General features: G+C 39.9%; 1 non-coding gene across 1 annotated transcript; it reads left to right on the top strand.

Moving 5' to 3' along the window:
* The first annotated feature begins 6,292 nt into the window (after positions 1 to 6,292).
* Positions 6,293 to 6,399, top strand: LOC112753829 (small nucleolar RNA R71). The gene has a single exon (XR_003178194.1). It is a non-coding gene; the product is annotated as a small nucleolar RNA R71 (small nucleolar RNA).
* The last annotated feature ends 18,592 nt before the right edge of the window (positions 6,400 to 24,991 follow it).

Here is a 24,991-nt window from a genome sequence, read left to right as displayed (position 1 = left end):
ACTCCCTCTACTGACCCATCCAATTAGAGAGCAGTTCTTCTTGACGATCCATCCTTTGGGCTTGAATGTGCAGTTGCTGTTCTTGTCCATCCATATAACTCCTTACTAGCTCCTCAATGGCTCCATGAATGTGATTCAAGCTTATGTTGGTTAGATCGTAGTACTCTTCTTGCTGGTATTCTTCTTGATGAGATTCTTCTCGGTGAGGTCCTTCTTGTGATGTTCTTTTCCCTATTTTGAGGCCTTCTTTGTTGTTGGGCGGGTGCCACATAAGTTATACGCTGTAGCGTAACTAACCTCCCAAGGTTTACCCAATTTGGATTGTTGTCCTCGAAGACTACCTTGGCTTTTGTACACAGTCTAAGGATGGTGCTGGGGTACCAAAGTCTAGCACCCGGATCATTCTTCTCGGCTGACTCTTGAATCCTCTCAGCTATAATTTTGTGCACATTGATGCCTCCACCCTTTATTAAGCAATGTACCATAGTAGCTCGAGTAGTGTTGACCTCAGAATTGTTCGCGGCTGGGAGGATAGATCTCTTCACGAGTTCAAACCGTCCCTTGGCTTCCGGGATGAGGTCTCCTCTCCTGATGAACCGGGGTCTCCTATCCGAATACCTTTCCCAGTCAGATCCTATAACACACATATCATTCACAATTTCTTCATGTTCATTATTGTCGGGGCCATTACTTATTCTTACATGATAACTGGGCTCATCAAAATGTGGCGATTTCAGCTGAAGAGTCCTTGTTATGGCATTGGGGCTGAAGTCTACTTCTCTTCCTCTCACATAACTTTTGAAGGTGGCGGCCTTGGTTTTGTCTTCTCTGACTACATTTGCATAGAACTCTTTGATGAGGTTTGTATTTATCTTTGCTTCTGGGTTTGTGAGCCTTTGCCAACCCCTTTGTTCAATATTCTCTCGAATCTGTGGGCACTCATCCTCGTTGAACTGGAATGTTAACTCAGGCAATATCTTTTTGTGCTTTATCTGTTCAAATTCGAGTTCATGGAAAGCAGTTTTGATTCTCCCTTCATCGAAAGGGATGCTCTCCACCGGTTCCTTCCTCTTTTGCCTCTTGGAGCTCGATGATGCCATGACTAGGAGTTGATATGTGAAGGTGGGGAGTGTGTCTTTGATGGGGTAAGGGGAGTTGGGTTCCGAGAGTGGGAAGTTTAAAGAATGGGTATTGGAATGTGAAAGGGAGTATGGAATAAGAACCACTTATATAGGGAAGTGGTGAGTGAATGAAAGGTGTGGATTGATGGAGTGGGTGTATGATGAACGGATGGGGTTTAGCATGGGATGAGCACAAGGATCATCAACTTTATGATGGAGTTGGTTCAATTTCCAAGCGTGTCATTCTTTCAATGTTGCATGGCAACATTTCCCAAGGCATTCCCCTTGAAGACATGTGTATAGTCCTCTCCTTTTTTGGTGGCCGAACCCTCCTCCTTCAATTGTCCCATCAATTCTCCTACAAAACAAAAGGGATGTGATTAATGAAATTGTGGAAAGTGGCGGCAAAATTAAAAAAAATTGGGATAACTACTTTTTAAAGTTTTTGTTTCTAACTAACTAAGTGCTATTCATAAATGCAAACCAACTGACTTTTTAATTGTTCATGTATGCAACATTGGTGACACCAAACTTAGTTTGTGTCCATGTGGTGTACAAAGTTTTGTTCAAGGCTCTAAGAGTAACATGATATGAATTGCATTTATGCTCTTCTTTGTATGCCTTGAACACCAAACTTGTTCTTCACTATGTGCTGCATAAAAGGATTCATTCAAGTATATGTCAAAGTTGATTTGGAATTTATGAACCTTGCATTATTAACTACTTTAAAGCATATAAAACATGGGTTGCTGATGCACGAAAACTTGTCTCTCAACAATTTTCCTCGACATGTATACCGAATTGTCGTCAAGTAAAAACTCACAATAGAGTGAGGTCGAATCCCACAGGGATTGATTGGTCAATCAACTTTAATTAGAGGAATGTTCTAGTTGAGCTAAGCAGAATTTGATATGAGAGTTGCAGGAAATTTAAATGGCGGGAAAGTAAATAGCAGAAAATGTAAATACTGGAAATAAAGAGCTGAATGTAAATGGCGGAAAGTAAGTTGCAGAATGTTAAATGGGGATTTGGGAAGATGAGCATAAAAGTAAATTGTAGAAATTAAAGAGAATGGGCGAGATCAGAAATGGGGAATTCATTGGGGTTAGGAGATGTTGCATTCTCCGGATCAAGTTCATTTTCATCTCTTCCTCAATCAATGCATTCATTGATCTCCTTGGCAATCTTAAGTGATTGAATTCCAATTCCTTGGTAATTCAATCTCTCAAATCTTGATCAATAGCCAATTCTTTGGTCCAATTGCTCATGAGAAGAGATGAAGTATGGTCACTGATTATACCACATGTATTTTCAAATCAAAGTGTTGGTAGGATTATATGTCACTATATCCATCCAAACCCCAATTTGGTCCAACATGAGAAAGCATTTCAAGCATGATCTCTTTATTCCTCTTCCAAGGTTCCGAAGAGATCCAAGTATGAATAGCTTCTTTTCCAAGACAACTACCCAATTGGATGAAGATTGAAAGCTTTCTAGTAAAATCAAGAGAAAAGAAAGAAGAAGAATAATGAAAACTATTATTGATCCATCAAATTACAACAGAGCTCCCTAACCCAATGAAAGGGGTTTAGTTGTTCATAGCTCTGGGAATAGAAAACAAAGATGGAGAATGCATTCTGAAATTAAAACTAGAAGTTGCAGAGAAAGTAAAATTATACAGAGAGTGGTTCTCCCAATCCAAAAACTCTCCTCTAGTTCAAAACTACTCCTATATATACTACTCTTTTGCTCTTCTAGTTGGCTCTTCAAGTCTTGGATGTGGGCCTTTGGATCTTAAGTTGAAGCAGTTTGGAGTCTTCAGTGGGCTCAGCTTTACTTGCAGAGAAAGTGTGAAGTAGGCATGAATTTTAGCTAGGACATTAGTGGTGTTAACGTTTAAGTGAAAATGTGGATTTGAGAACGTTAGTGACAATCACCTTTTTCACTAACGTTTCTAGCCCAAGATGGTTCACGTTAACTTCAACGTTAGTGGCACTAATGTGACCACTAACGTTGCCTCTTGATCCTTCGTGAACGTTATTGGGATTTACCTTTTTCAATAACGTTGCTCTTAGCCCCCTTTTCTCACGTTAGAGTCCACGTTAGTATAACTAACGTGGCTCTTAACGTGGGCATGCCTTAGCCTCGAGAGCGTTAGTGACACTTTCCTTTGTCACTAACGCTCTAAACACCCCTTTTTTCCACGTTAGAGTTCACGTTACTTAGGTTAACGTGACTTCTAACGTGGTAGTGATAGCCATCTCCAACGTTAGTGACAAAGGTGAGTGTCACTAACGTTGGCTCATCATTCCTTTCCTCCACGTTAGCTTCCATGTTAATGCAATTAACGTGGCAACTAACGTGGCTAATAGTGGCTTAGTCCAACGTTAGTGACAAAGGTGAGTGTCACTAACGTTGGCACTTCTTTGTTCCTTCCACGTTATAGCTCACGTTAATGTACTTAACGTGACTCTTAATGTGGCTAGGTGTGCCCCTTTTTCCAACGTTAGTGGCATTCACTTTTACCACTAACGTTGGAGCTTTACTTCTCTTCCACGTTAGCTTTCACGTTAATGTAGCTAACGTGGCAACTAACGTGGGCTATGATGACTCACGAAGGCATTATTGGCGATCACTTTTCTCATTAACGTTGCAAGCTAGCTTCCATTCCACGTTAGTGGTCACGTTAGTCTAACTAACGTGACCACTAACGTGGCTCTTCCTTGGTTCCTTTGTCCTGAAATCAAGCAAATAAAGTGCATCAAAGCTAGGTTCTAACCCATGAGATCATGCATCATTCATTTTATCATTCAATTCATGCATAATTCTCATAAAATCATATAAAATTCACAATGTTTGCTTGAATCAAGATGTAAGTGATTATTTACCCAAAACTTGCTTATTTCCTAAGAAAGTGCATGAAACTATCCTAAAATAATAAAGAAAAGGTCAGTAAAACTGGCCAAAATGCCCTGGCATCAGTTGCCTCCCATGAAGCGCATCTTTAGCGTCACTAGCTTGACGTTCTGACTTTGTCAGGGTGGTTGGTAATGCTTCAAATCTTCCCCCCTCGCAGTAAATCTATCTCCATTGGCTTCATCAAGAATCTCCACATGTTCTAAGGAGAGAATTCTGTTGATGGTGAAAATTTTAGGTAGCTGAGATGGGATGGTGGAGAGATGAGGTAGGATAATTGGCAAATAAGCTGAGATCACTTTATCCCCTCGAGAGAAGTCCTCTGTAGGGATCTTCTTGTTCCTCTATCTCCTTGGTGCCTTCTTCTTTGTTCCTTTTGATGTTGCCATGCTCTTTGTGGCCTCTTTTTCCAAGGAAATTTTGTTGCTGGTCTCATATGACTCTGGTGGTTTAGGTTCCTCCTGGTTTTCCTTTAGATGTGACAACTACTGACTGTCTTGTTCATCAACCAAAGGGATTCCCAAGTGTACAACTTGTGCTTCAATGCTTGTTTCTTCCACCAGTGCTCTGTCGTGCTCCCCCTTTGGTTCCTTGTTTTCCTGATCTGCTTCTTGTAAGGGTTTGAAGACATTGAATGCGAGTTGTTCGTCATGTATCCTCAGTATTAGCTCTCCTCGCTCCACATCTATGAGCGCTCTGACTGTAGCTAGGAATGGTCTTCCCAATATGATTGGGTGAAGGTGACTCTCTTCCATTTCCAATATGACAAAGTCTGTGGGAAGGAAGTAGTTCCCAACCTTCACCAACACGTTTTCAACCACTCCTACTGCTTGTTTTTGAGTTTTGTCAGACAGCCTGATGACTACGTCTGTGGGCATTAGCTCATTGATCTGCAGCTTCTTCATAAGGGATAAAGGCGTTAAGTTGATGCTTGCTCCCAGGTCACAGAGTCCTTTATCAAACATTGTTTCTCCTATGGCACAGGGGATGTGAAAACTCCTTGGGTCCTTTCTTTTTGCATTGTAGGCAACTCTGGTTGGATGAGAGCACTGCACTCCTTATTTATCACTATTGTTTGCCCTCCCTTGAGTGAGCTTTTCCTGGTCAACAGCTCCTTCATATACTTAATGTATGAGGGCATTTTTTGGAGAGCCTTGATGAATGGTATGTTTACATGGAGAGATGCAAACATATCAAGGAACTTTGAGTATATTCTCTTTTCTACACCACCTTTGAGTCTTTGGGGAAAAGGTGCATAGAGTTTCAGTATCTCCTTCTGTGTAATTTTGGTTTCTTGGTGACCCTCTTCCTGCATCTCTACTGAAGTATCTCCATAGTGTTCAAAGGGTTTGTTAAGCTCTTCCTCAGTCTCCCTATCACTTATAGTGACCATCTTGCATTCTTCCCATCTTACTTTCTTTGCTTTACCTCTTGAGTTTTTCTCTGTGTCACTTGGGAAGCTGTCAGTAGGCTTGGGAATCTTCTCAGAGAGGTATCCCACTTGAAATTCTAGTCTCTTAATGGTGACTCCCTGGTTTTTGATACTGGCTCGCACCTCCTCCTTGAACACCTTGTTATCTTGGAGTTCCTTACATATGCCTTCAAGTAGAGTCTCAATCCTTGAGAGTCTATCTTTGGATGATGGTGAGTTGAGATTGGAGGGATGAGAAGGGCCATTTTGGCTTTGGTATGGATGTTGAGATGTGTTGTTAGGTGGGTGCTGATATGATCTCTGTGTGGAATGTTGGTGAGCCGCATTATTGTTGGGGTTGTGACGTCTCTGATCTTGGCCTTGATCTTGTTGATTTCCCCACCCAAAGTTTGGGTGGTTTCTCCAACCAGGATTATAAGTTTTGGAGTATGGATCATGGGTCTGCCTAGGTGAGTTTCCAATGTAGTTGGCTTGTTCCTGATCACCCTCTGCTTCTGTATTCACTCCTTCTTGGGTTGCTGATGAGGTGGTGATTGCTGCCACTTGGTTCCTCTCCATCTTCTTGGTAAGGTCAGCCAGCTGCTTGGTGATCATCTTATTTTGGGCCAGCAGTGCATCCACATTGTTTAACTCCATTACTCCTCTAGTGTTGCCTCTTTCAGAGGCATAGAAGTAGTCATTCTCTGCTACAGTCTCAATGACATCTATGGCTTCTTCAATGGTCTTCTTCTTGTTCAGAGATCCCCCTGATGAGTGGTCTACTGCCTTCTTTGATTCATAAGAAAGACCTTCATAGAAAATATATAACTGCACCCATTCATTGAACATATCAGGTGGGCACCTTCTTGTCAAGTCCTTAAACCTCTCTCATGCTTCATATAGAGTTTCACCATCTTGTTGCCTGAAGGTTTGTACCTCAGCTCTCAACCTATTGATCCGTTGAGGAGGATAGAATCTCGCCAAGAATTTGTTCACCACATCTTCCCAGGTTGTTAAACTCTCCTTCGGGAAGGATTCCAGCCATTTAGATGCTTTGTCCTTGATTGAGAAGGGAAACAGAAGCAGTCTATAGGTGTCAGGATGAACACCATTAGACTTCACAGTATCGCATATCCTCAGGAAGGTGGTTAGATGTTGATTGGGGTCTTCTTGGACACTTCCTCCGAATAAACAATTGTTCTGCACGAGGGTGATGAGCTGTGGCTTTAGTTCAAAGTTATTGCCATGTATGGTTGGCTTTTGGATGCTACTTTCACAGTTTCCTGGGTTTGGATTTATGTAAGATCCCAGAACTCTTTTCTCTTGCTCAGCATGATGCACTTGACCTTCTCTGCCATGGTTGTGAGCTTCTTCTTCATGATGATTCTCCATATTCTCATCCATGTTTGGTTCAAAATACTCCTCCTCTTCCCCAGCACCAACAACTCTCTTTCCTCTTGCTTCCCTTCTTAGTCTAAGGAAGGTTCTCTCAGGTTTAGAGTCAAAAGAAGTTGAAGCCCTACTTCTTCTACCTATCATACAACCAGCAAGGCCAAAGCAAAAGGGAGATAGAGAGTATTCTTGTTAAAAATGCTGTTAGTGTGAGTGATGCAATATATCAAACAGTTAGTGGGTTAGTGAACTAAATTATAACAAATAAGAGAACATCACAAATGGGTAGGGGTAACGAGAAGAAAATAACTGAAACTGAAAGTGAATCAATCAAACAGAAATTAAATCAAACAAAAGAAAAATGCTTAATCTAGTTATCCACCAATTTAATCATTGTTGATACAAAATCAATCCCCGGTAATGGCGCCATAAACTTGATGCATGGAAACTTGTCTCTCAACAAATCTCCCTTCGGCAAGTATACCGAATTGTCGTCAAGTAAAAACTCACAATAGAGTGAGGTCGAATCCCACAGGGATTGATTGGTCAAGCAACTTTAATTGGAGGAATGTCCTAGTTGAGCTAAGCAGAATTCGATTGGAGAATTGCAGAAAATTAAATGGCGAGAAAATAAATGGCAGAAAATGTAATTGCTGGAAATAAAGGACTGAATATAAATGACGGAAAGTAAATTGCAGAATTTTAAATGGGGAATGGGGAAGATGAACATAAAAGTAAAAGACAGAAAGTAAAGAGAATGGGTAAGATCAGAAATGGGAGATTCATTGGGCTCAGGAGATGTTGTATTCTTCGGATCAAGTTCATTCTCATCTCTTCCTCAATCAATGCATTCATTGATCTCCTTGGCAATCTTAAGTGATTGGATTCCAATTCCTTGGCAACCCAATCTCTCAAATCTTGATCAATAACCAATTCCTTGGTCTAATTGCTCATGAGAAGAGATGAAGTATGGTCACTGATTATACCACATGTATTCCCAAATCAAAGTGTTGGTAGGATTACATGTCACAATATCCATCCAAACCCCAATTTGGTCCAACATGAGAAAGCATTTCTAGCTTAATCTCTTCACGCCTCTTCCAAGGTCCGAAGAGATCCAAGTATGAATTGCTTCTTTTCTAAGATATCTACCCAATTGGATGAAGATTGAAAGCTTTCTACTAAAATCAAGAGAAAAAAAAGAAGAAGAATAATAAAAACTATTATTGATCCATCAAATTACAACAAAGCTCAGTAACCAAATGAAAGGGGTTTAGTTGTTCATAGCTCTGGGAATGGAAAGCAAGGATGAAAAATACATTCTAAAAAGTAAACTAGAAGTTGCAGAGAAAGTAAAATTATACAGAGAGTAGTTCTCCAAAATGCCAAAAGCTCCCTTACTAGTTCAAAACTACTCCTATATATACTACTTTTCTGATCTTCTAGTTGGCTCTTCAAGTCTTGGATATGGGCCTTTGGATCTTTAGTTGAAGCAGTTGCAATCTTCAGTGGGCTCAGCTTTGCTTGCAGAGAAAGTGTGAGTTAGGCATGGACGTTAGTTAGGACATTAGTGGTGTTAACGTTAAGTGAAAATGTGGGTTCGAGAACGTTTGTGACGATCACCTTTTTCACTAACGTTCCTAACCCAAGATGGTCCACGTTAACTTCAACGTTAGTGGCACTAACGTGACCACTAACGTTGCCTCTTGGTCCTTCGCAAATGTTATTGGCATTCACCTTTTCCAATAACGTTTGCTTGTTGCCCTTCCTCCCTACGTTAGAGTCCACGTTAGTGTAGCTAACATGACTCCTAACGTGGGCATGCCTCAGCCTCGAGAGCGTTACTGACACTTACCTTTGTCACTAACGCTCCAAACGCCCCTTCTCACGTTAGTGCCTCACATTAATTGTATTAACGTGCCCACTAACGTGGTGGTGATTGCCATCTCCAACGTTAGTGACAAAGGTGAGTGTCACTAACGTTGACTTATCATTCCTTTCCTCCACGTTAGCTTCCACGTTTATGTAACTAACGTGGCAACTAACGTGGCTAATGGTGGCTTGGTCCAACGTTAGTGACAAAGGTGAGTGTCACTAATGTTGGCACTTCTTTGTTCCTTCCACGTTAGAGTTCACGTTAATGTAATTAACGTGACTCTTAACGTGGCTAAGTGTGCCCCTTTTTCCAACGTTAGTGGCATTCACTTTTACTACTAACGTTGGAGCTTTACTTTTCCTCCACGTTAGCTTCCACGTTAATGTAGTTAACGTGGCAACTAACGTGGGTTATGATGGCTCACGAAGGCATTATTGGCGATCACTTTTCTCATTAACGTTGCAAGTTAGCTCCCATTCCACGTTAATGGTCACGTTAGTTAGACTAACGTGGCTATTAACGTGGCATCTTCCTTGCTTCCTTTGTCCTGAAATCAAGCAAGTAAAGTGCATCAAAGCTAGGTTCTAACTCATGAGATCATGCATCATCTATTTTATCACTCAATTCATGCATAATTCTCAAAAAATCATATAAAATTCACAATGTTTTCTTGAATTAAGATGTAAATGATTATCTACCCAAAACTTGTTTATTAACTAAGAAAATGCATGAAACTACCCTAAAAGAGTAAAGAAAAGGTCAGTGAAACTGGCAAAATGCCCTGGCATCAGCGTGGCACACTAGGAGCTAGGCGTGGCATGCCAGTACTAAATTCCAGAAAGGAACCTCAAGCTCTTTATATGGGCGTGGCACGCCAGTTTTAAATTCCAGAGAAGCACACTTGAATATTTTTGCATGGGCGTGGCACGCCAGAAGCTGGGCGTAGCACGCGAGTGTAATTTTCCAGAGAGTAATGTTGAAGGCAACTAAAGGGGCATGGCACGCCATGCTGGGCGTGGCACACCTAGCCCATCACATACTATGGGCGTGCCACTTGAGCCATGGGGCGTGGCATGCCAGTTCATCACTCCATAGGTGATCAAGACCTGGGCGTGCCACTTGGTATCGAAGGCATGGCACGCCAGCTTCAAAAGTCACTTGGGCGTGCCACTTGAAGAGCCAAGATTGGCACGCCAAGCTTAAAAGACCCACACTAGAAGGGGCGTGCCACTTGAGCAACAAGGCGTGGCACGCTAGTACAAATTTCCAGAGAAGAGATTGAAGGCCAAAAGGCTGGGTGTGCCACTTGATGTCGAAGGCGTGGGATGCCAGCCTCAAATTGTCACTTGGGCGTGCCACTTAAAGACCCAGGTGTGGCACTCCAACATACTTGGAGACCAAAGCAAAGCTTGGCGTGCCACTTGATGTCGAAGGCGTGGCACACCAAGCCCTCACCCTCACTTCGGCGTGCCACTTGAGCATCCAGGCGTGGCATGCCAACACTCAAGGAAGCCAAAGAAAAGCTGGGCGTGCCACTTGAAGAACCAGGCGTGGCACGCCAATCACTGGACCAAGGCAAAATGCTGGTCTTGGCACGCCAGAAGCTAGGCGTGGTACGCCAGTTATATTTTCCAGAGAAGGAGATGGGAGGTTAACCATATGGGTGTGCCACTTGGTATCGAAGGCGTGGCACGCCAGGTCTAGAATTTCACTTGGGCGTGCCACTTGAGTCTCAGGCATGGCACGTCAGTATCACCAACCAACCAAGAAGACCTGGGCGTGCCACGTTAGTTCAACTTTCCAAAAACAAGAAGAAGAGGGAGAAGGCCTGGGCGTGCCATTTGAGGTTGAAGGTGTGGCACGCCAGGCTACACAAGTGCTTAAAGGACCCTAGGCGTGCCACTTGGGCTCGAAAGCATAGCACGCCAGGGTTGCCAATGAAGGAGGGCATGCTACTTGGGGAGTTGGGTGTGGCACACCAAGCCAGGTTTAGAGCTGGGCGTGGCACACCACTGAAGTGCCAGTTACAAGACAGCTGGAAGATCACGTTTATTGAGTTTCTTTTCCCTCCAAATTGTATTTTTCTTTTCACTTTTGTATTTTCTTTATTTTATAGTGCTAGGAGTAGTATAAATAACCTCTGAAAGTACTGAGAAAGGGGTCAAGCAGTTGAGCTATTAGCTATAGTTAGATTTACAATTCGCTTTATCATCTCTTCCATCTCTTGTACTTTTCTCTGAGCTATGAGTAGCTAAATTCTCTCTCATTGAGAGAGGGAGCTTTGTTGTACTTGATGGATTAATGATAGTGAATTTCTTCTTCTCTTCATCTTCTCTTTGATTTGCTAGACGGAATTTTGTTTTAATTATAGTGTTCAATCACCTTAGAAAAGGGGTTGTGATGGGTTGAAAACGATTTCCAACACCTAAAACTCACCCGCAAGTGTACCAGGTTACATCAAGTAGTAATAACTCACTTAGAGTGAGGTCGATCCCACAAGGATTGATGGATTGAGCAATTTTAGTTAGATGGTTGATTTAGTTAAGCAGACAGGTGATGATTTGAGTGAATTATAACCAACAGAAGCTAAATTTCATGAAATTAAAAGGGACAGGGAGAATTGACAGTAAATCAAAGAGCGGAAGAAGTAAAATAACTAAATCTTAAAGTGCAAGTAATGTAAATGCCTGAAACTTAAATTGCAAGAAATGTAAATAGCTGAAGCTTAGAGTGTAAGAAATGTAAATTGCTTGAATAATAAAGGGGTGTGGGATGCTGGGATTCAGAATTTAACAACAAAAAGTAAAGAAGATGAAGTAAGTGCAGTAGATCTAAACAGAATTGGAAAATTGCAGTGAAGATCAAAACAAAAAGTAAATTCAACTCAATTGCAAGAGCTAGGAAAGGAATTCAAGAGCTCAGAGGCTTAAAGAGACTAGAAAACAAGTCTAGATCTCAATTTCTTCCTTGATCCAACAGAGAACAATTTGTAGAAGACAAGAATATGAAAGCAATAAAGAAAACTTAGATCCAATTCCTAGAACAATTGAGAAGAGAGGTAAAAGATGATTCTCAAACTTAAAATCAATGAAGCTCTTCAATCTCAATTCAAATTCCAAAACAAAAAGCAAAAGTAGCAGAAGAAATGAAAATGAAGACAGAATTCCAAATCTTATGCAGAACAAAATAAAGATGAATTGTAGATCAATGATTGAAACAGAATTCCTTCAATCTCAATCCAAAATTCAGAAACAAAAAGTAAGAAATGCAAAAGTAAGAACAAGGAAGAGAGAACTCAGCTCTCAATCCCAATTCCCCAATTCAAGCTAAAAACTCAAAAAATAGATGAAAATTCAAAAGTGGAAGTCAAGGAAAAACCAAAAGGTCCTCTCTAACTCAAACTAAGTCCTATTTATACACTTTCTATTTTTGATCTTCAAAATTTGGAGTGGGATTTTCATTTGGTGAAGAATTGGATCCAAAGTGGCAATTGAATTAAAATTGGACCATGGTGCAACTCCCAGGGAAGTGTTCAGTTAACTAAACCAACTGAGCGCTCAATTTTTGGCCAGGTTTGTCAATTTTGTTGCGTGCATGGCTCCAGGGGAACGTTCAGTTATGTTACTTAACTGAGCGCCCCATGTCTTGGTCCCAGGCTCATTTGTTGCGTGACAAAGCCTTGGAGTAGCGCTCGGTGAACTTATTTCACGTAGCGCCCCTTTGCTTGATTTGGAGGGAGCCCAGCTTCGAGCCTTGCTTGCAGGATTTGTGCCAAATTCATTTCAAGGAGTAGCGCTCAGTTAGAAAAGTTAACTGAGCGCTCTTTGTGCGCATGGGGAAAGAGCTCCCTCTTCGAATCCTCGATGAGCCAGTTTGGCAATTTCCTTGGCCCAAGTGTTTGTGAAACACTAGCGCTCAGTGAGGAAGACTAATGCACCGCCTCATGCCTTGAAGACAAGCTTCCAATTTGAGACCTGGCTGATGCAATTAGGTGCCAATTTCATTGGAAAAGTGGTAGCGCTTCCTCTTATGCGCTCATGTGCCCGGTTCGAGCCTTGGTGACTTCACTCCTTGATTTTGCGCTTTGATTTCTTTTCATGAGGAGCCCGATAAAGGAAGGAAAGTTAACTGAGTGCTATTGATTTTCCTTTGTGAAAATTGGTTCCTTGGGCGCTCAGTTAAGTGAGTTCACTGAGCGCCATTCCTTGCCTAATGAACACTTGCTTTATTGAGCGCTACGTTCACAAGCATGAACGCTCCTTCCTTGCTTTAATGTTTCCATGTTTAAACGTAGCGTTCATTGCTTAGTGAACTCCGCTTGATGCTTTCATTAATACCTTGGCAATAATAATAATGCATGCATGCTTCCATGGCTTTATTAAATAATGCCAATGCATTCATTTTCAATTAACAATGCCAATTGTATTAATGTTGAAGCATGATGAAATGCATAGTGAAATGCATGCTTTAATAATCCATTTCATTCTTTTGGCATTAATAATTTAATGCTTCATGCATGCATTAATTGGCAACGTGAAGCTCATGCATTTTATCCATTAAATGCATGCTTTAGTCATTAATTCATGCATGCATAAGGCTTTTAATAATTAAATGCATGCATACTTTTGTTATTAGTTCATGCATGCATAAAAATGCATATGCATTATTACTAATACCAAGGCTTTATGGTTATGGGCCACGCTTTTAAAAGCGTGGTCTAAGGTTCCAAAGCGTGCTTAATCTTCAAAGCATGTCTAAAATTCCTTTTTCCACCATTTCTTCACCTATGAGTAATCAAAATAACCAATCAAATAATCTCCAAATTCACATGGTTTCTAAATCATTCAAAAACCAACTAATTCTAGCTTAAACCTAATGATTTTGTGGCAAATAATTGATGGTTGATTAAATTGACATAACCATGCAAATCCACTAGAATCACTTACTTATAATGCAAGAAAGTGCATAAAACCTAATGAAACAAGTGAAAAATGTTTGAAAAGCTAGCATAAGATGACTTGTCATCACAACACCAAACTTAAATCTTGCTTGTCCCCAAGCAAGCATTAAACATAAGAAGAAATGAAATGAAACAGAAGAGCATGTATGTCCTTATTTAGTAGATAAACGAACTTGGTTCATGGGGTTTTATGTAGACAAATGTAGCTCATTTATTCTTTGCTGATAGATAAGAAATTTTTCCTTAAAGGTTCACTAGAGTTGCTGCTATATTGTCTTGCTTTTTGATTGATCCCTGTGAGCTTTTTCTTTCTTTCTTTTGCTTTAGAAGGCTTATTTATTAATGAAAGCTTGGTGGCAAGTGTTGCAGCAGCCTTTTGGCTAAATTTTGCTCAACACTTCTTCACCACAGACACATGGCTCATAATTTCTTCCTAGGAACATTGATGCCCAGCATCTTTTTGGATCACTAAATGCTTTGTAGCTAGGTTGCTCTTGATAGTAGATTTTCGGTTGGCAATCCCAGATCAGTTGATCCAAGTGGCCAAGTTTCAAAATACTCCTCAGAACCTACTTGTCCAAGCATATCCTAGTACAAAAATACCACAAGTATATGTCCTAGGGTCCAAGCTATTGGTGTCTAGCCTTATTGTTTGTTTCTTTGCTCATTCTTGGCTTTTCTTTTTCTTTTTCTTCTTATTTGGCTTCATTCTCAAAGGATATTCATTGATAACAGACCTTATAGCAGCAAACTAATTCACACTTCAAGAAACATCTTATTATGCAGCTTTTATTATTGAGCTAGTCATTAATTCAAACAAATACCACCACTGAATCCTCATCCTAATTTCTACAACATTGGACAACCACTTTTCTAAATTAAACATTTTTCTTTTTTTTATGCAGAAGGGAAACAAAACAAAATTCAAGCTAATGATGGATGACAAGCATAATATGCAGGCTAGCATTCTTAGCAAGCATCTCCACTTGCACTTAATTGAACACTTCAGCAAGACATATAGGAATTTCTAGATTAAAAATGCTTCACAGCAACAAGGATTAAGTGTCAATACAACCTATTGGGAGTGTCTCTCAGCTTTTCCTTCTATCATCATTATTTCTATCTGTTGCTCCTCCTTTGGATCATGATGCAGATCCCTCTCACAGATTGAATGTTTTCCTACATAATCCTTAGAAGTTGCTTGTTTCTCAAGCCCTTGGGCAACTGGTTAGTATGCAAGAATTATTTGCAGGCTTTTGAACTTACTTTGGTGTGTGAACACCAAACTTAGTCCCTTGCCAATGTTTCTCATGCATCAAATTAATCATATGTGAAACCCTTTTGTCTTTGCTGAAGTTTATAAAACTAAAAACTAGAAGATAGACAATGGTTCAATGGTTCATATGATTGCTTGGAGCTAGCAACCCTTTATGCAGAAGGTGAGAATATGTTTTTAAATGAGAATTTGGTGGAACACTAAACTTAGCATCCTTCACTCTTCCTTAAATTGTTTTGGTGTGCAACACCAAACTTAGCTCCTTGCAATACAGATAAAACCACTCAGCCTTTTTATTGAAATAGCTATGAAAAGAAAACTACCTCAGGTTCGGTTACCTCCCAACAAGCACTTCTTTATTGTCACTAGCTTGACATTGGACCCTCATTAGGGTGGTTGATGATTATGATGTCTCAGCTTGTCTCCTCTCACAGTAAGCTTCCTTCTAGTGCCCTGATGTTCAATCTCTGCATGCTCTAGTGAGAGTATCCTGTTGATAGTGTAGTAATCATCAGATTGTTGATTTATCCCCAACTGTTGGTAGATTAGTTGCACTTTATCTCCCTTTGAGAATTCTTCAGTTGGGATCTTTTTATTTTTCCACCCTTTTGGACCCTTTTTCTTGCTTTTCTTCCCTTTTCTCAGTGATTTTTCTCCTTTGACAGTGGGCTGTATTTTGGAATCTGTCTTCTCAATGGCTAACACCTCACTTCCTTCTTGCTTTTTCTCATCATTCTTTAGAGTTTCATTCTCCTTTTGTCCTGCCTTGCTGCTTGTCTCTTGCTTTGGAAGGGAACTAATGAGTGTCTTGTTGGTTTCTTCCTTCCACTGCAAGTCTTCTTTGTCAGCCTCCAAGCATTTTTCCTTTTCATCATTATGCTGTGCTTTTGGAAAGACATTTAGAGTAATGCTTTCATCATGTACCCTTAGAGTCAGCTCTCCTTATTCAACATCTATGATGGCTCTTGCTGTGGCCAAGAAGGGTCTTTCCAAGATAATAGATTCACTTTCTTCTTCTCCTAGATCCAGGATAACAAAGTCTGCAGGGAATATGAACTTGTCCACCTTGACCAAAAGGTTTTCAATTACTCCTTTGGGAAACACCAATGATTTGTCCACGAGCTCTAGTGACATCTGTATAGGCTTTACTTCCTCTATGCATAGCTTTCTCATCATAGAATAAGGGATTAGATTGATGCTGGCCCCTAAGTTACACAGTGCCCTTTTTATGGTTACTGCCAATAGTGCAAGGTAAGAAGAAGCTCCCAGGATCTTTGAGTTTTGGTGGGAGACCTCTTTGAATTATAGCACTACACTCTTGTGTGAGTATAATGGTTTCCTTCTCATGCCAGCTTCTCTTTTTGTTAATGAGCTCCTTCAAGAATTTTGGATATAGAGGCATCTGCTCTAATGCTTCAGCCAGGGGGATATTGATCTCCAACTTCTTGAAGACTTCAAGGAATTTGGGGAAGTATTGATCCTTAATTTCCTTGTTGAACCTTTGAAGGTATGGCAAGGGGGGTGTGAAAGCCTTCACTACCTGCTTCTGCCCTTGAGATGATTCCTCCATTACTTGCTTCCCTTTCCTTGAATCTTGTGGCTGGTCATCTTTCTCTTCAAGCTTCTCTTGATCCTGCTTGCTTGCTATCATCTCTTCCTTGTTGCTAGCTTCACCATGCTTGCTGTTAGCTTTGTCATTGTCCATAAGCCTCTTGTTATTTTCTTTGTTACTCACTAAGGTTTTTCCACTCCTCAGTTGGATGGCTTTGTATTATTCTTTAGGATTTGGAATGGTATCACTTGGGAGTAAGCTTGTTGGCCTTTCAATCACAACTTGCTTGGATAGTTGCCCGATCTGCCTCTCTAGGTTCCTTATTGAGGCTTCCTGATTCTTGCTTGTTATATCTTGGTGCTTCAGCATATTTTCTATCAATATCTCCAAGTTGGAGATCCTTTGAGTGTCTTATGATGCTTGTGGTTGGTTGTGAGATGTTGAAGATGAATGATAGGTGTTTTGGTTAATGGTTTGGTTATTGGGTGGATAGTAGCTGGAATTTGGGTGGTTGTTTTGGGGTTTTCTATATGGATTGTGGTTTGTGTTTTGCTGGTTGTTGTTCTGGTTATTTCTTGAGTTATTTTGGTTTGAATTTCTTTGCCGTGGTTGTTGGTTTTGAGTGTGGTTATCTCCCCATTTGAGATTTAGATGTTTCTTCCAAGAAAGATTGTAGGTGTCACCATAAACTTCATTTTGGCCTGAGCCTTGGTTGTGCGCATATTAAATTTGTTCCTGCTACTGATTGATGACATGTCACCATGTCATGTTTTTCTATGCTTTTTTATTTGTTTTCAATAGGTTTTATGCACTTTCTTGATCCATAAGCAAGCCAATTGGGTAGATTTTCATGTTTCCTTTGATTTAATCAACCATGTATGAACTCATGCTATTTCATGAGGTTTTATGCTATAATTGTCACATATTATGAAAGAATGAATATCTCATGATTTTGAGCATAGCTTTGATGTGTTTGGTTGATTAATGATAGGTGAAGAAAGCTTGAAGAAAGGTTGAAGCAAGAAGGAATGGCTAGGAGTAAAGAGAGGACAATGAAATAAGTGAAAATGAATCAGGAAGCAAAAAGTTGGACCAAAAGTTAGCCTCGAACTTTTGCACAAACTTTTGGGTGAAAAGTTAGCCCCAACGTTAGCCCCTAACTTTTGGGCTAACGTTGGCACATGAAAGTTACTCCCTGGGTACCAAAAGTTTGCGCCAACGTTAGCCCCTAACTTTGTGGCTAACGTTGGCATGAGAAAAACACCCCCTGGGCACCAAAAGTTTGCGCCAACATTAGCCTCTAACTTTTGGGCTAACGTTGGCGCCACACACCACAACAGCTTGAAGGGGTATACTTCCAACAAGAATAACTTGAGCTACAGAGCTCCAAATGAGGTGATTCAAGAGGCATTGGAAAGTAGGAATCAAGAGCTTTCCAAGCATATAGGCACTGCATGGTGGACACTAAAATTGATGGAGAAAACTGCCCCGCAATGTGCATAAACGAACATGGTGGCAACCTGCAGTGAGGCCAACTGACCTCTGCACCTTCAACGGAGTATAACTCGAGCTGTAGAGCTCCAATTGATGCACTTCCAACGACAATGGAAAGTAGACATTCAGGGCTTTCCAACAATGTATAATAGTATGGGGTGGACAATACGTTTGAGCCTCCAGAACTGGCGTTTTCGCCAACGTTTGAGGCAAACTTTACTTCAAACGCTGCACACCAAAGCCAGCAACCATGCCCTCTTCAAATGATCATAACTTGAGTTGTAGATGTCCAATTGAAGTGATTCTAAGTGGGTTAGAAAGCTGAAATTTAGAGCTTTCCAACCATATATGATAGTCTATATTGGGCATAAAATTGGCAACATGACAAGAGGACAAAGTTGGCGCCATAAATGTGCATAAGGGAGGTCAACGTTGGTGCAAAAGTTAGACCCCTAACTTTTGCACCAACGTGGGTATCAGCAAAACATGGGGGCTGATATGAAAAGTTGGACCAAAAGTTTGCCTCAAACTTTTGGTCAAACTTTTACTCAAGCTTTTGCAAATTCAAACTCGGTTCACTTCGGTTCCTCCTCAAAACTCCAAGAGCAATCAACCAAGGCCTCTATCAACCCAATTCCATCAAGAGCAAGGGCCCATGATCATCACTCAAAGGCACAAGAAATAGATAAAATAGGAATTTTATTTAATTGTAATTTGTTTTTAATTTCATTTTCATTTCCATTTTGTAAAGCCTATATAAGGCATCATTTTCATATTTGTGGGTATGCTGGCTCAACTCGAGCATTAGGAGTAGGGTAGAATAAAAAGTCCCCTTTGATACACTTTTCTGCAATTATCATTTTCAAATTTTGAATTCAGTTTTCTGAAATCTCAGTTTCTACAAGTCTCTGCTACACTTTTCTTTCCTGCAAGTTAAATTTCCTCTAAGCTTTGATCTATTGCTCTCTTTAATTTCCAGCACCCTCTCCCCTTTACATTTCATGCAATTTACATTTCTTGCTATTTAAGTTTCTGCAATTTACATTTCTTGCTCTTTAAGCTTCTGCCCATTTACATTCTGCAACTTTAATTTCCCTGCAATTTTTACCTTCTGTTGCTCAACTTCACACAATTCACTCAAATGTTAGCTTGACTAAACTAATCACCCACTAAAGTTGCTTGATCCATCAATCCCTGTGGGATCGACCTCACTCTAAGTGAGTTATTACTACCTGATGCGACCCGGTATACTTGCCGGTTAGATCTATGTGTTTGGAAATTCGTTTTTCCACAAAAACACCATCAAGTTTTTGGCGCCGTTGCCGGGGATTGATTAGATCAACAATGATTAAGTGGGTGATAAGTCTAGATTAAGCATTTTCTTTGTTTTTGTTCTCTGCTCTAAGTTGAAACCAAGGTGTTTGAGTTATTACCTCACTAAGAAATTCATCTCTGAGGTATGAATTTCAATTCTCCTTGGTGTTGTGTTTTACAAAATTCAAATGGTGTTCAACTCATCTTATGATCAAACAAATTTTATGGGATATTACCCATCATCACCAATCTCTAATGGTGGTTGGGAATATCACCAAGAAACTTCAAATTCTGGGCACTCCAATTCATGGAGCTATGCTTCAGAACCACAAGATGAGAAAGAAAATCATATGGGATATTTCCCTCCACCACAAAATGATGCAAGTCATGATTCTAATGGTGGCTGGGAAGGGAATTCTAATGCTCCATATGATATTCATCCGAAGATATCATCACTTGACCACGCTTCAACAGAAAGCCTCTGTCAAAACTCACCAACCACACAAACTTCCATGAACCAAAGCCTCTCAAAGATTGAGTCCATGCTCAAAAGATTTGTGGAGGAGGAAGAGAAATACCATAAAGAACTAGAAAACTCCCTCAAAAATATGGAAGTGATGGTAGGCCAATTGTTGAATGCAAGGAAGGAGAAAATGGAAAAACAAGAATGCAAGGTCCCTGTGTCAAGTGAAATTACAAAAAAAGAAGAGGTGGTGAAAGTAGTGGAACCTGAAACTGCTCTTGAGGTGATAAAGGAACATGAACATTCACAACCCTCACAAAATTCCCTTGAATCTGTGATCGAAAAATATGAAGAGGAGATGAAGAAATGTTGGGAAGATCAACAAACCTCCTCAATGAAAAAGCTATTAAAACAAATGTTGAGTGTAAAAGAGGAAGTGGAGGAGCAAGAAAGTGAGGAAGTCATTCCAAACTCAAGTGAGGCAGAGAAGTACATGAAGGAGGAGTTCATGGAACCATCAGTTCAAAAGGCTCTGGATGAATACAAAACTCCAATAATCACACAGCAACCAAGACTTGGATTCAAAGAAGTGAAGGCAACTAACAAGAGCACCAATCCTGTCCCTGATCCAGCAAGCAAGATCAATCAAGCCATTTGCAAAAGGAAGCTTGCTGAGGAAAGGCCAAGGCAAGGGACAGTAGCTGAAACTTCTCCTCCTTTGAAGTCATTTCTCTTAACAAATTGGAAGAAAAGGAAGAAAGTAAAGAACAGGTAGACAGTAGGTACATTTCTTCTCCTTGCTTTGTTTAAATTTCAATAAATTGGCATATGATCACATTCTAAGTTTGGTGTTGCCTTGCAACAAATTGTTTTCAATCCCGTTTGGATGATTGCATCAATTCTACATGAAGTGTCACGCTAAGATTCTAAGTTTGGTGTGCCACTTAATTTTCTATGCAATGAATCCAGCAACATCACTTGTCTGCATAATCATATTGCCTTTTACAGCGTTATTTTTCTTCTTAGTTGGATAATTTTTGTTTTCTCTTTGTTTCATTTATTTACTTGTTTTTAATGCTTTCCTTCATTAACTGTTTTTGTTCATACATCACCAAGACATCCTTATTCATAACAGATTCTTCATTTGGTGATTGTATTTAACATATAACAATTTCTTTTGTTTAGTTTTAGTTCAAATAAATTGACATAGGATTGCATTCTAAGTTTGGTGTTGCTATGCAACACAATTTGCTTCAAATCTTTACTGGATACTTGCATTGATTCCAAGTGAAAGTGTCACACTAAGTTTGGTGTGCCACTTATTCTTTATGCAAAGTATTATGCTCACCTTCTTAAGCTTGCAATCACAATGTCTCTGTCTCTTGTGCCTTGATTATTATCTTTAATTTTACTTGCTTGAAACACATGTACTACTAACATTTCTTGTGTAAGACATTCATGATCCATCTTAGCCCCATAGCCACGGTCCTAATAGTTGCTTGAGGATGAGCAAGCATTCTGAGTTTGGTATGGGAAGGAGGAGAATGAGAGGAAAATGACAACAATAGAGAAGATGAACTACAAGGTTGTAAAGTTCCTTTTCCTCTCATTTGTTTCAAGCACTATAAACTGCATGATTGTCTTTACCTTCTCTGTATGCATGTGTGTATGAAAAGGCATAGTTTGATTTCTAATTTGCAACATGGTACTGTGTCATTATGATTACCAACTTGAGTTTTGTGAATTCAAAAGCAACAAAGTATCATGATCATAAACAAACAAGGCATTAAAGAAGATTTTAGCATGTGCATAAAAGTATTGGAAAGCTAGTATGATTAATTGTTGCTCAATTGCATTGGATTTTATTTAATTGAAATTTTCATCTAGTACATTTTTTGAAAATCATGAAAACCTTGAAAGAAAAAGCAAAAAAGAACAAGAAAAGAAAAAGGGAAAGAATGAGAAAGCTGAAGGCTCTGAGTACCAATGGCAATTTATTTGTTAAGTGCTTGTGGTGTTTATGTATCAAGCCAAATACTTGAAAACAAAACACTTAGAAGTCAAGGTTAGGCTCAAAGTGCAAAAGCACTCCCTCAAAGCTCAAGTCTCTGAGCATCAATGATTAGAGAGTCAAGAAAAGAAAAGAAAAAAAAATGAGCTTAATGAAGTCCTCTAATCAAATGCTTGTGGTGCTTATGTATCAAGTGGTAATACTTGAAAACAAAGCATTTAGAAGTCGTAGCTTTGTTATCAACTCATGGGGCAAAGCACCCAAAAGGAGAAGCTAATAAGAAAATCAAAAGCTTGTTTCAAGGAAGAAATATAAAAAGATTTCATAAATTGAGCTAGATGGAAGCATCAATCATTTACATTTCTTTTGTGATTGTAGCATGCTTAGAAAACTAGCTTACCATGAACATTGAGTTGCTATTCTTCTTGCCTTGGATTGTCAATCTTTATTGCATGATTCTTTTCTTGCTTGGGGACAAGCAAGGTTTAAGTTTGGTGTTGTGATGACATGTCACCATGTCATGTTTTTCTATGCTTTTTCATTTGTTTTCAATAGGTTTTATGCACTTTCTTGATCCATAAGCAAGCCAATTAGGTAGATTTTCATGTTTCCTTTGATTTAATCAACCATGTATGAATTCATGCTATTTCATGAGGTTTTATGCTATAATTGTCACATATTATGAAAGAATGAATATCTCATGATTTTGAGCATAGCTTTGATGTGTTTGGTTGATTAATGATAGGTGAAGAAAGCTTGAAGAAAGGTTGAAGCAAGAAGGAATGGCTAGGAGTAAAGAGAGGACAATGGAATAAGTGAAAATGAACCAGGAAGCAAAAAGCTGGACCAAAAGTTAGCCTCAAACTTTTGCACAAACTTTTGGGTGAAAAGTTAGCCCTAACGTTAGCCCCTAACTTTTGGGCTAACGTTGGCACATGAAAGTTACTCCCTGGGCACCAAAAGTTTGCGCCAACATTAGCCCCTAACTTTGTGGCTAACGTTGGCATGAGAAAAACACCCCCTGGGCACCAAAAGTTTGCGCCAACATTAGCCTCTAACTTTTAGGCTAACGTTGGCGCCACACACCACAACAACTTGAAGGGGTATACTTCCAACAAGAATAACTTGAGCTACAGAGCTCCAAATGAGGGGATTCAAGAGGCATTGGAATGTAGGAATCAAGAGCTTTCTAAGCATATATGGCACTATATGGTGGACACTAAAATTGAGGGAGAAAACTGCCCCGCAATGTGCATAAACGAACATGGTGGCAACCTGCAGTGAGGCCAACTGACCTCTGCACCTTCAACGGAGTATAACTCGAGCTGTATAGCTCCAATTGATGCGCTTCTAACGGCAATGGAAAGTAGACATTCAGGGCTTTCCAACAATATATAATAGTATGGGGTGAACAATACGTTTGAGCCTCCAGAACTGGCGTTTTCGCCAACGTTTGAGGCAAACTTTACCTCAAACGCTGCACACCAAAGCCAGCAACAATGCCCTCTTCAAATGATCATAACTTGAGTTGTAGATGTCCAATTGAAGTGATTCCAAGTGGGTTAGAAAGCTGACATTTGGAGCTTTCCAACCATATCTGATAGTCTATATTGGGCATAAAATTGGCAACATGACAAGAGGACAAAGTTGGCGCCATAAATGCGCATAAGGGAGGCCAACATTGGAGCAAAAGTTAGACCCCTAACTTTTGCACCAACGTGGATATCAGCAAAACATGGGGGCTGATATGAAAAGTTGGACCAAAAGTTTGCCTCAAACTTTTGGTCAAACTTTTACTCAAGCTTTTGCAAATTCAAACCCGGTTCACTTCGGTTCCTCCTCAAACTCCAAGAGCAATCAACCAAGGCCTCTATCAACCCAATTCCATCAAGAGCAAGGGCCCATGATCATCACTCAAAGGCACAAGAAATAGATAAAATAGGAATTTTATTTAATTGTAATTTGTTTTTAATTTCATTTTCATTTCCATTTTGTAAAGCCTATATAAGGCATCATTTTCATATTTGTGGGTAGGCTGGCTCAACTCGAGCATTAGGAGTACGGTAGAATAGAAAGTCCCCTTTGATACACTTTTCTGCAATTATCATTTTCAAATTTTGAATTCAGTTTTCTGAAATCTCAGTTTCTACAAGTCTCTGCTATACTTTTCTTTCCTGCAAGTTAAATTTCCTCTAAGCTTTGATCTATTACTCTCTTTAATTTCCAGCACCCTCTCCCCTTTACATTTCATGCAATTTACATTTCTTGCTATTTAAGTTTCTGCAATTTACATTTCTTGCTCTTTAAGCTTCTGCCCATTTACATTCTGCAACTTTAATTTCCCTGCAATTTTTACCTTCTGTTGCTCAACTTCACACAATTCACTCAAATGTTAGCTTGACTAAACTAATCACCCACTAAAGTTGCTTGATCCATCAATCCCTGTGGGATCGACCTCACTCTAAGTGAGTTATTACTACTTGATGCGACCCGGTATACTTGCCGGTTAGATCTATGTGTTTGGAAATTCGTTTTTCCACAAATACACCATCACTGATCTTCTTGGTTTTCTTTATTTTGTCCCCATGTGGGTGATGGTTGGCTTGTATTTACTGCTGCAACTTGGAGGTTATCAATCCTTTTAGCCATCTGCTCAAATTGTTGTTGGATTTGCTGCTGCATTATCTTGTTTTGGGCTAGGATGGTGTCTATTCCTTCCAATTCTAGCACTCCTTTCCTTTGTGATGGTTGGCATTGTCTTTGATGAGCAAAGAAATATTGATTATTTGTCACCAAATCAATGAGGTCTTGAGCCTCCTCTGCTGTCTTCATAAGTTGCAAAGAGCCTCCTGCTAAATGGTCTAGTGCTTCTTGAGCCTTAAGAGTCAACCCTTCATAGAAATTTTGAAGGATGTCCCATTCATTAAACATTTCAGGGGGACATTTTCTAATCAGGGCCTTGTACCTCTCCCATGCCTCATAGAGAGATTCTGCATCCATTTGTGTGAAGGTTTGCACCTCAGTCTTGAGCCTGATGATCCTTTGAGGTGGGTAGAACTTGGCCAAGAATTTATTCACTAGATCCTCCAAGCTAGTGATGCTTCCTTATGGAAAGGTTTCAAGCCATTGAGCAGCCTTGTCCCTCAATGAAAATGGGAACAGCAGCAATTTGTATGTTTTTGGATGCACACCATTGGACTTCACT

The sequence above is a fragment of the Arachis hypogaea genome, chromosome 15 (genome assembly GCF_003086295.3).
Source record: "Arachis hypogaea cultivar Tifrunner chromosome 15, arahy.Tifrunner.gnm2.J5K5, whole genome shotgun sequence".
Taxonomy (NCBI): Eukaryota; Viridiplantae; Streptophyta; class Magnoliopsida; order Fabales; family Fabaceae; genus Arachis; species Arachis hypogaea.
The sequence above is the reverse complement of the archived record's forward strand: the minus strand, read 5'-3'. Positions and strand labels throughout refer to the sequence as shown.